We start from the raw sequence: 11,519 nt of genomic DNA on the forward strand, positions 1-11,519 counted from the left end.
AACTGTTTCATATTCACACAATAAAATATACAGCAGTGAGAAGGAACAATTTAATCTACATTCATATGGATAAATCTCCCAAACATAGTGTTAGTTTGAGTTAAAGAAGCCAGGTACAAGTGATTAGTAATATCTGATATTCTAAATAAAATATAAAACCAGGCCAGACTAATCCATGATGTTGCAAGTCAGCGATGATCCCCTTTACGGAATGTGTACTGGCTGAGGGGAGCAGGAGGAAAGCAAGGTGTTGCTAGCAGTGTTTTGTTTACTAATCTGGGTGCTGGCTACACTGGGCCTTCATAAATTTAGTGAGCTGAACACTAATTGAATGTACAATTTTCTGTATGTTTGTTAGATTTCAGCACAAACATTAAACATAATAAAATAGAGAAGTGGCAAAGCTTTAAGCCCAGATATCTGAGTCCATATTTTTCCCCCCTCAATTCTGTGACTGATAGTCACACAACTATGAAGCTATAAAAAGAAAACACAAAGAAGAAAAAAATGAGTGTACACTGAAGCAGAGGATAGTATCCATAGACATCAGATAAGTTTACATCTGCATTCTGTGTGCCGATATTTGACAAAATCTTGTTTACGTAAGAAAAATTATCACATACTCCATGGTGCTATATAGCTGGAATACACACTTAATGCAAACTTGAATTAGGTTGTAGTCAAAGAGGTTTATGTCATATCATAAGCTTCAATGCAAGACCCAGAGTACATAAAAATGAAAAATTCCAAGAGTTTCTTGAAGGTGACACTCACAAAATAAAAATGCCTTGTACTTTACTCAGTCTATTGAAATAAGCCATTTCACAATGTCAAAATTTATTTTTGGTGTACAACAGTAGTATGGTAATAATGTAGATGCCAGCCATATTTGTTTACCTCAGACTATATATTATCAGATAACAAAATGTTGATTTTGTCATCCATGATTGACAATAGTTTTTGCTATTGAATAGATTATGTAGATATTTAAAGTAGGAAAATGACAACATGAAATGCATTATATCATAAAATTACATGCTGAAGAAGCTAGATATACCGTGCAATCTTGATATATGCAGCTGAGAACCACTATTCTTGATCTATTCAACAAATCATCAAATAGGTTTTTCAAACTACATGCTGCTGTAAACTATCTGAAGAAATTTGTTTACAGATAAAATGAAATAACTATTGAATAGGCAGAAATAATATGTAAACGTAAGTTCTTTTAAAAATTTATTTTACTATTATTTTTAATTTAAATTCTTTATTGTTTGATGTATTACATAAGTCTCCTTTTCCCCCCAATAACCTCTCTCCGGATGTCCATGACCCCCAGCACATGCCCTCCCCCCCACCACATCTGTGTCCATTGGTTATGCTCATATGCATGCATAGATGTCCTTTGGTTGATCTCTTACCCCCTCACCCCATGCCTTCCAGCATAGGTTGGACAGTCTGATCGATGCTTCTATAACATGAATTCTTTATAATAACTCCTACTTTCTCTAAATGTTGCCGAGAGAGGAAAGATGGCTAGTTTAATTTTAATAAACCGCAAGAATTACTGATGATGCTTCTTCCTCTACCCCACATTCAAAACCAAACAGTGTCCTTTCTTACTAGCACTGAAAATATTTCTCTTTTCCTTTATTAAAATTGTCCATTACTCTGGTTAAAACTTAATCTCTCCCCTGAATATCCTGATTTCTGCCAGTCTATCTCAACACATTGTATTTATTTCCATTGTTGTTATTATTTTTTCCTTCAAAATACATCCTAAAGGGGTAAAAAGTAGGGAAAATTAATCAAGTAACTTTAAATAATTAAATATTGTGTGCTCTATTGACAGTATCTGCATCTCTAATACCTTCAAATTAGATGTTTATAAGAATTGTACAGTGCTTTGCATTTAATAAGAGGTTTTTATTCTTAAATTGTGGATTATGATTAATCTGAGAAATCGTTATAAATTGTAAATCAGTGGTGTTTTAGGTAATGTTAAACTTTTAAAAAACTAGGTACAGAGGGCAGCTAATAAAGTGATAGGCTTTTTTAAACTTTAACTTTGAAATAACCTTGTACTCAACATATACATTAGAGAAAGCTTGCCAAGTCTGCAAAAAATTTTGGGTAGTGGTTTGCATTTAATAAAAATATTTACTAATTTGTAGGAACTAGAAAATATTTAGTGTTAAATCATTAATATGCTATTCAAAATACATTAATTTAATCTTTTTATCATATCTAATATAATTTTATATTTTCCATAGAAATACTGTTTAAATTATATCATTGGTAAATGCACATCATTATTTACATTTATACATAGATATTTCATAGCTCTGATGTTATTCTAAATTTTATCTAAGTTTTCTATTTGTTCCTAGAATATAAAAATGCAAGTCAATTTTGTATAGCAATTTCATATCCAGTAATTTTACAATATTCTTTATTAATATTATCATCTACATTTAGATGACTTTGTATTTCCCACGTACAAAATGACATGTTCTGAGAATAAAACTTGAAAAATATAATTCAAATAATATATTTAATACAGACTGTGTATATTTAAAATAAATTTATTTAACTATGAATTATTTATAATTTTTTAAATGTTCACATAAATAATTTATAAATTAAAACATATACATTATATTTTAGAACAAAATATAAATAAAATAAAATAGTTATAGTAAAATTCTGTATTGTGTATAAAATACATAATTATAAAATTATTTATAAAATAACTTAATTTTTAAAAGGGCATATATATATCAGATTTTTCATTTCTTTTTGAGATAGGTGAATTTTATTTTTCTAGATTTTTTTAGGTCTCATGTAAGCTTCAAAGTTTATTATACATATTATTATTTTTTAAAACATATTTTATTGATTTTGTACAGAGAGGAAGGGAGAGAGATAGAGAGTTAGAAACATGGATGAGAGAAATTCATCGATCAGCTGCCTCCTGCACACCCCCCACTGAGGATATGCCTGTAACCTAGGTACATGCCCTTGACCGGAATCGAACCTGGGACCTTTCAGTCCCCAAGCCGACACTCTATCCATTGAGCCAAACCGGTCTCGGCAATTATACATATTATTTATCAAAAACATATTAGAGGAATTCACAGGCAGAAAAATCTCAGACATATGCTGAAGCAATTTCTTCACGAATACAGCTCCTAGGGCAATGGAAACTAAAGAGAAAATAAACAAATGGAACTACATAAAAATAAAAAGCTTCTGTACAGCAAAAGAAACAGTCAACAAAACAGCAAGAGTGCCCACTACATGGGAAAATATATTTGCCAATGTTATCACCAAAAAGCGTTTAATCTCCAACATTTACAGGGAACTCACACAACTTAATTAAAGGAAGATAAACAACCCAACCAAAAAATGGTCAATGGACTTAAATACTTTTCAAAAGAGGACATAAGGAAAGAAAAGAGACATATTGAAAACATGCTCAAAGTCACTAATCATCTGAAAGGTGCAACTCAAAGCAACAATTCAGTACCATCTCACACCTGTCAGAATGGCTATCATCAACAAATCAACAAACAACAAGTCCTGGAGAGGATGTGGGGGAAAAGGAGCCCTCGGGCACTGCTGGTGGGAATGCAGACTGGTGCAGCCACTTGGAGAACAGTATGGAGTTTGCTCCAAAAACTAAAAATAGAACTTCTATTTAACCCAGTGATCCCACTTCTAGGAATATATCCCAAGAAACTGGAAACATTAATCAGAAAGGATATATGCACCCCTGTGTTCATAGCAGCACAATTCACCATAGCTAAGATTTGGAAACAGTCTATCTGTTAGATAACTGTCTATCACTATGGCTTGAGTTCACTGATACTTTTTGTACATTATTTGAATTTCTCATATATCTATCTGGTGAATATTTAATGTCAGAAATTCTGTTGTTCAGATTCCATCTCTCTACTCATTGTAATGATGTTTTATCTTAAAACATTGATATTATTTAAAGAAGCTATTTTATAGCAGTTGTCTGCTAATCTATCATGTCTATCACTTTTTTGTACCTTGCTTAATTAATTAATTTACTTATTTATTCCTTCTATCATTTGACCTTTCTCTTCTACTAGTGAAGTTTGGGTGTTTTGCTTTTGTTTTTGTTTTTTTGGATGTATGACATTGTGTATTTTATAGAGTTAATAATCTATATTTTGTTTTCTTCATTCCAAGAATATTATTATTGTTTGGGAAAGTTAAGTTACAGATAAAATTTGAATCTTTTTTTAATATATTTTTATTGATTTGAGAGAGGAAATGAGAGAGAGAAAAAAGACATCAATGATTAGATAGAATCATAGATTGGCTGCCTCCTGCATGTCCCACACTGGGAATTGAGCCCACAATCCAGGCATGTGCCCTGAACGGGAATCAAACTGGTTCATAGGTTGACTTTCAACCACTGAGCTACACCTTCTGGGCAAAACCTGAATTTTTTGAGGCTTCTTTTTAATTTTTGTTTGATGGATCTAGTGTAGCCTTTTCTTAAGAAGAATTTAAGACCCACTATTAAGTCTTCAGTTTTTTAGATGGCTTTACTGAATACACAGTATGTTGAACTACATGTCTATTTGGGTGGTAGAAACTCATATGTCTCTTAGCTCTGCATTGCCTCTGGCATCTGTTTATCAATCCTTTGTGCTTTCACTGTATACATGTGAATATTAGCATCTGACAACAGTCTAAAAAGTATGACATGAATATATTTGTAAATATTTCTCAGCATACCTCTCCTTTTGTGGTTTTTCCCCCCTACAAGTCACAACTGCCTCAGCTGCCATGAAATGTGATTTCTTGTTCTTCAGCTCACCACAGTGACTGTTCTTTAGGTTACCCACTTTTATGCCATATTTAGAAAGCCTCTTCACAAAGATTCTGAAGGTTGTATTAGGGCTCCCCTTGTTTGTTTTCCTTCATGCAGGAATTATGGACATATGCTGTAGGCTTCCCAATATCCGTTTCCTTTCTGCTTAAAAATGAGATGAAATGTCTGGTACCATGTTCTCCATCAGGGCTGGAAGTTTAGGTTTATAGCTGCCTGTCTGGTTATTTTTGAAAAATACGCTTTGCCACTTTTTAGTTCCCAATATGTTTTTTAAAAATACTTTGTAAACAGGTTGAAAATAGGTTTTAAATATGACATATAAATCTATTATCTGTAAACTATGCATGCCTGCTAGATGCAGTACTGTTAACTTACTCAGGTTCAGCATTTCTTATGCCCTTGTATGCTTTGTAGTATTTCACAGCTTGTGGTCATTGACCTTGATCAATAATTAGTGTTCCCTGAAGTTTAAAACACTCATCCTTTCCTTCCAGATATTCGTTTCCTTCCTTTCTGGCACCATAGATAGATTTGAGAAAGTCTCAAACTGAATTCAAATGTGAAGATCCCTGACTCATCCAGGCCGAACATACTCAGAATGCATACACAATAAAAGGTCAAGTCTATGACCATAAACTCTCCAAGATGGCTTTTCCTTTGAATTTCATTTTTCTCTTCTTTTCCTCTTTGTGCCCGTCCTGATTTCTCAGCATTTGTTCACTTTTAATTGATGGATTTAGTTACTGGGATCCCAGTTCAAGACAGGTGAAAGTGGCGAAACCCTGGGCTGTGATCTATGTCTTTCGTGGCCTGCTTCAAGCAGGAAAGCAATGGATAAAGGCTGTGAGGATAAAACGTGGTTTTAATTATCAGTTTTCACCTTTCTTTCTCTTACTCCCAGTTTTGTGTAATATTTGACCCAGATTTTCTCTTTTTTTTAAATATTAATATTTCAAGCATATGCTATTTTAGATTTAATACAACCTTTATTTTGTTTTTATTGACCCAAGCAACTTAGCTTGCCATTATTAGAGATTTAAAAATCTCATGGATATTTTTTGAAGAATTTAATAATTTTATTGAGAAAGTTAATTATTAAGAAATTAGAACATTTTCTCATGTCAACAATTTGCATTGCTGAATATGCAAATGATTTCATTTTGATTATTTAAACTAACAGTCATTAATGTGTCATCAATTGCTTTCTTAATATTCAAGAAATAGGGTTTTTTGAAGTTAGATAAATATAATTCAATGTTTTATAATTGTCTAATAATAATATTTACCATTGTGAAATTCATCTACTTTATTGCACATGTTTGCCAGTAAATGCATATTCATCTGTGAGAATATCTGAATTTATAAGTTAATACAAGATATGTGAGGTCAAGAAGTAACTTGGTTTAATGTACAATGAATATTTAAAATGTCTCAAGCTATTGATTATGTAGGATATCTCTTAACCACTCATGTATATTGGAATAGACTATGCCTATATTACAGTCAAATACATGCCAAAGCACTGCTTCACAAGCACAGATTTATGCTCTGCAGGATATAACTTGAATCATAGGAGAGTTATAAAATCCATATTCCATTACAAAATATTCCTATAAGAAATCTTCATTTTGAGCCTGTCCTTTTATTTTGTACTTTGATTGTTCTATAAGCCACATTCTTATAATTATGAAATTTCTTAGTATTCTAATATTGAGTTAGTCCACTATCAACATAATCTGAACAAATGTTATTTTTGGCATCTCATGAGGCATTGCTTTTGGTAAAATAATAATAATAATAATAATAATAATAATAATAATAATAATAAAATAAAATAAAATATATAAATCTAAAATCTAGAATTACATAGGCAAAAATAATTAGAAAGAGAACTTTTTAGGGTTTCTTTGAGAAGAAAAATATTTTACTGGGATTTAAATCTGTCATCATTCAAATGAAGTAAACCATTATAACCACACTTAAAAATGTTTGAGGAAGTCACAGAAATGAAAATCCTTATTATATACTTATGCCAGAAAGTTAGCATTTCCCTAGCAGTAAATTTTTGTTATGCTCCACAACTTAAGATGTTGTTAGAAAATGTTAAAAGGATTTGCCATGGTAAATCCATATGGTTAGAATCAAGGTATGTGAAAATAGCCTATCCTAAAAGCCATGTTAGAAAAATAAAATCTTTATAGATATACCATATCATATTAACAAGACATAAAACAAGGAGGCAAGTCACACTGAAATTTAAGTTGCCTAATGTTCATTGCCTGATATAAAAAAAAGTTAATTTATTGACCTCTATCACAAAAAAATGAAGAAACATAAATGTGCTTTGATAAAATAAATGTATTTTTCTTCAAAATAAAAAAAAAAATAGTTTATACCAGGGGTTGGCAAGCTGCGGCTAGCAAGCCACATGAAGCTTGTGAGCCGCAGTTTGCCGCTCTGTTGACTAATGAATTTGCAGACCATTGTCATATACTACCCTTTTCCTCTTTGAACACAATTTGCCACTATTACCTAATCCTCACAGCTTCCAACTACACAGTAACATTTAGTCTACTAGGTATTTAGACTCTATACAAATGATAAATGTATTTAATTTAATAAGTTTATTATAAAATATAGTTTTTATAAGGAAATATTTTAAATATTTGGGTTTTTCACAATATATATATGTGATCACTTTATTAAATATAAAAGAAGTTTTTCCTTTACTTTAGGGGGCCACATTATATAATATATAATCAAAAGAATTTCAAAATGTGACAAATTATATCTTAAAAAATGCCACAAAATCCAATAAAATTCAGTATTTACATTTAGATAATTTGAAAACATATTTATCTGATGAATTATTTAAAACAAAATTCTAACCAAACTTCTTTCATAGCTTTGTAAAAAATTTTAGTTATTCTGCTAATGGGATGTACTTGTCATTTGTAGAGGGGATTAGTTAAAATACTGAGACTTATTTCACAGTCAAAGAAATACTGGAGTTTCTTTGAGAATTTAGGCCATACTTATGTTCAAGCTATCGCTGTTAGAAATTATAAGTTCCAGATGTTCTTATCTCATTTACTTAAGGTTGGTAGACAACTTTAATTATAAACAAATCCCACCTTTTACAGATACATATACTTTATATATGAATGGGAAGTAGACACTCAAATGTTACTATAAAATATATTAATGTTTCATTAGCTTTGTGTCTGATCTAATTCCCTTACTCAAATAAAACATTATCCAGAAAAAGATATGAAGACAGCTGCTTACACTGCTTTGTAACCCATAGAAATTAGTTTATTAATAAGAGAGACAGCAAAAACTGATTCCTATGATAAAGATCAAAGAAACAAATAAGACATTTGAAGTCTCATTTAACAGGCCCAGAAGACCTTTCCAAGGAAGTCACTGGACTTGAATTGGAAACTATAGAAGACAAAAAGGTATCCTATCTAATAAAAGGATAATATGCAAATTAATCATCACTCTGTCACAAAGATGATGGTTCCCATAGCAGCTGGGGCATTGGACTCTGCCAACGTTCCCTGGGCAACGAGCCCCAGTGTCCCGCATACCCCAATCCTTGGAGGGAGGGAGGGGCTGAGGGCAGGTGGGTGGGCCTCTGGCCAGAGGCCATCAGAGGTATGAGGGACGCTGGCATCATTGCAGGCTGGGCTGAGGGACCCCCCCCCCCATGCAGGAATTTCATGCACCAGGCCTCTAGTAATGTATAAATGTGGAATATATTGCAGTGGAAGAACTGCTCAGTGTTCACAGAGCATCTTGTCAGTGGTTTAAATTCATCCCAGCAACCGTCGAAATCTGATAAGGGAGTAAAAACATTCTCCCTTACCACTAACAGTTGAAACAGTTTTTCAAGCCAGATTTCGTGTTCATAAGCAGACTGGCAAGCATGATTTCTAGCCTCTGATAATCTATAGTTTGGTAAAATTGGCATTTCCAAATTTTTGACAAATGTTAGCATGTTTACATCAGGTTATCACAGAATTTTCCACAGAACTGAATGTCACATTAATAGCACACATAGTTATTTTCTAGTTAGAAAAGTTAGAATTTTATATCCCATAAAAGTGTAGATTATTATTATTTTAAAAATATTTTTTGTTGATTTTTAGAGCAAGAGAGAGAGAAGAAAGGAGAGGGAGTGAGAGAGAGAGAAATATTGATATAAAAGTAAAACATAGATCAGCTGCCTCCTGTATGCCTCCTACCTGGAACCGAGCCTGCAACCCAAGCATGTACTGTGACTGGGAATTGAACTGGCAACTTCTCTAGTGCACAGGACACACCCAACCGACTGAGCTAAACTGATCAGCACACATAATTATTTACTTAGCAATTATAAGCGAATCTGTACAAATGTGTGTTTCCATGATTCCTATATGCATATGACTTGAATGACTCATCTTCAGGGCCTACCACTTCCCCTAATGTCCATAATTATGTGTAGACTAGAGGCCCAGTGCATGAAAATTCATGTACTAGAGGGGGAGTACCTCAGCCTGGCACCTCTCACAGTCTGCAAGCCCTCAGGGTGGGAGGCAACCTGGTGATCAGGGCAAGGCAATGCTCCATCACACCTCTGCTGCTGCCACTGCCAGCAGCACAAGCCATGGTCAGCCTGGTTACCTGTGCCTCAGGTGTCAGCTGGGAAGCCGCCATCCAAGGCTTGCCTGCACCTCAGGCCAGCCGTCAGCAGCTGGGGGGATGAGGGGATTAGCTGCTGCAATCTTGTGGCTGTGGCCACTGCTATCTTTGAGGGTGGGCAGTCAATTAACATATCCTCTCCTTATTGGCTGCGGTCACCACCTTTTCTGAGAGTGGGGCAGTCAATTAGCATATTCCCTCTTTATTGTTTGTGGGTGCTGCCATCTTTAAGGGTGGGGTAATCAATTAGCATATTCCCTCCTTATTGGCTATGAGCACCACCATCTTTGAGGGTGGGGCAGTCAATTAGCATATTCACTGTTTATTGGCTGTGGGCATAACCATCTTTGTCAGGGTCAATTAGCATATTCCCTCTTTATTAGATAGGATATTCATCTTTATTTTAATTTACCTTTGAATGCCTACTCAAAATCATTGATTGATGATCTAAAAAAATTTCAAACTTTATATAAACAAATACTTGTTGATAATCCCCACTACTGACTCTTGTCCAAGTGGCATCCTCCTCAGAAAAAGTCACTTAAATCAATATCATTGCACAAATAAAATTTTGTTGTGAATTTTGACCTTGTCCTTTATCCTTCAGCTACCCACCACATCGACATATCTTCTCAGACATGCCTTCACAATGTATCAAAAATTATTTCACCTGGACTTTGGTAATATAATTCTAAATGGTGGTCATTATTCTCTATTACTTACTGTCTACTTACCACATATTATTGGTAGTAGAACAGTTATAAACCATATATAAAAACAGATTATTATTGCAACTTCTTTTACGCGAATCAAAAGAAAAATTATGCTATTTCTGTCACTAAAAAAAGATAAAACAGAACAAAAACAACAATGAACCTTTATAAACTAGCACAAAGCCTTTCCTCTAAATCATTTCCTACCATATTACTCCTATGTCATTTTAGAAAGACTTTTTGCTCTTCTTCATTTATAACAAACTTATAACCATATTTTAATTTTTTTATTGCTGATTTCCATGCCAGGAATGAAATATCTCCTAACTTATTATAGTTCCATGTCATTCAATATCTGCTCAAATGCCACTGCATCCATGGGCTATCTTTCTAAAACTTACCGTAACACCTATCATTCTTCATCTTCTTATTTGGCCACATTACTACTTCCTAAAAATATATTGTTTGTTAGTTTATTGACTATCTCCCCCATTTAGAATGTAAGTTCCACAATGGCAAGAATTTCATATTCCTTTCTGCTATATCACCAAAGAACAGTGATTAGCGCATATAAGCTTTTTTCTTTTATTATTTTGTTAAATGAATGACTACAGAATTGAGTTTATTCTTCTATAGAAGTCTTAACATAAATTTTACACAAAAACTCATGGCTATATAAGGAGCTATGAGATAATGACATAGTAATGATTGGAGGGAAGAAAAGCTCACATCAGACAAAGTAATAACTCTAAGGATTGAAATTTTGAAAGATAACTGTTCACTTATAATTCAATGCCACTATCCTCATATTTTCCTTTAAGTACTGATTTTTGAATAATTATGCTACTTAAAATTTATAATTAGGCATTTCTGTTTGCTTGTTTGTTATACAAAGGCTTGTCCTAATATAAATTAAAAGTGGTAGAGTGAACCACAATCTGCCCATCCCATCAATTAAGCAAAACTTTTTCACAGGTAGCAGTAAATTCTGACAGAGGTCTTATATAAAGACAGAAAGGAAAAAAAGGGACTATTTCCTTTATAAAGGGTAATCAAATGCACAATACCTTGTATTTTGTAAAAGTAATATATGTGGCAAAGGGGAGTTTTATTAACAGTGCTATAAAATACATAGACCAGGGGTTAAGACTTTCAGATAGCTGATAAGATAAGAAAAATATATAAATGAAACTATCAAAGGAAAAAAGTACAGGCAAGGAAACTTATGATGGAATTAGTATATTGCA

The sequence above is a fragment of the Pipistrellus hanaki genome, assembly GCF_964339955.1.
Source record: "Pipistrellus hanaki genome assembly, chromosome: 3".
Lineage (NCBI taxonomy): Eukaryota > Metazoa > Chordata > Mammalia > Chiroptera > Vespertilionidae > Pipistrellus > Pipistrellus hanaki.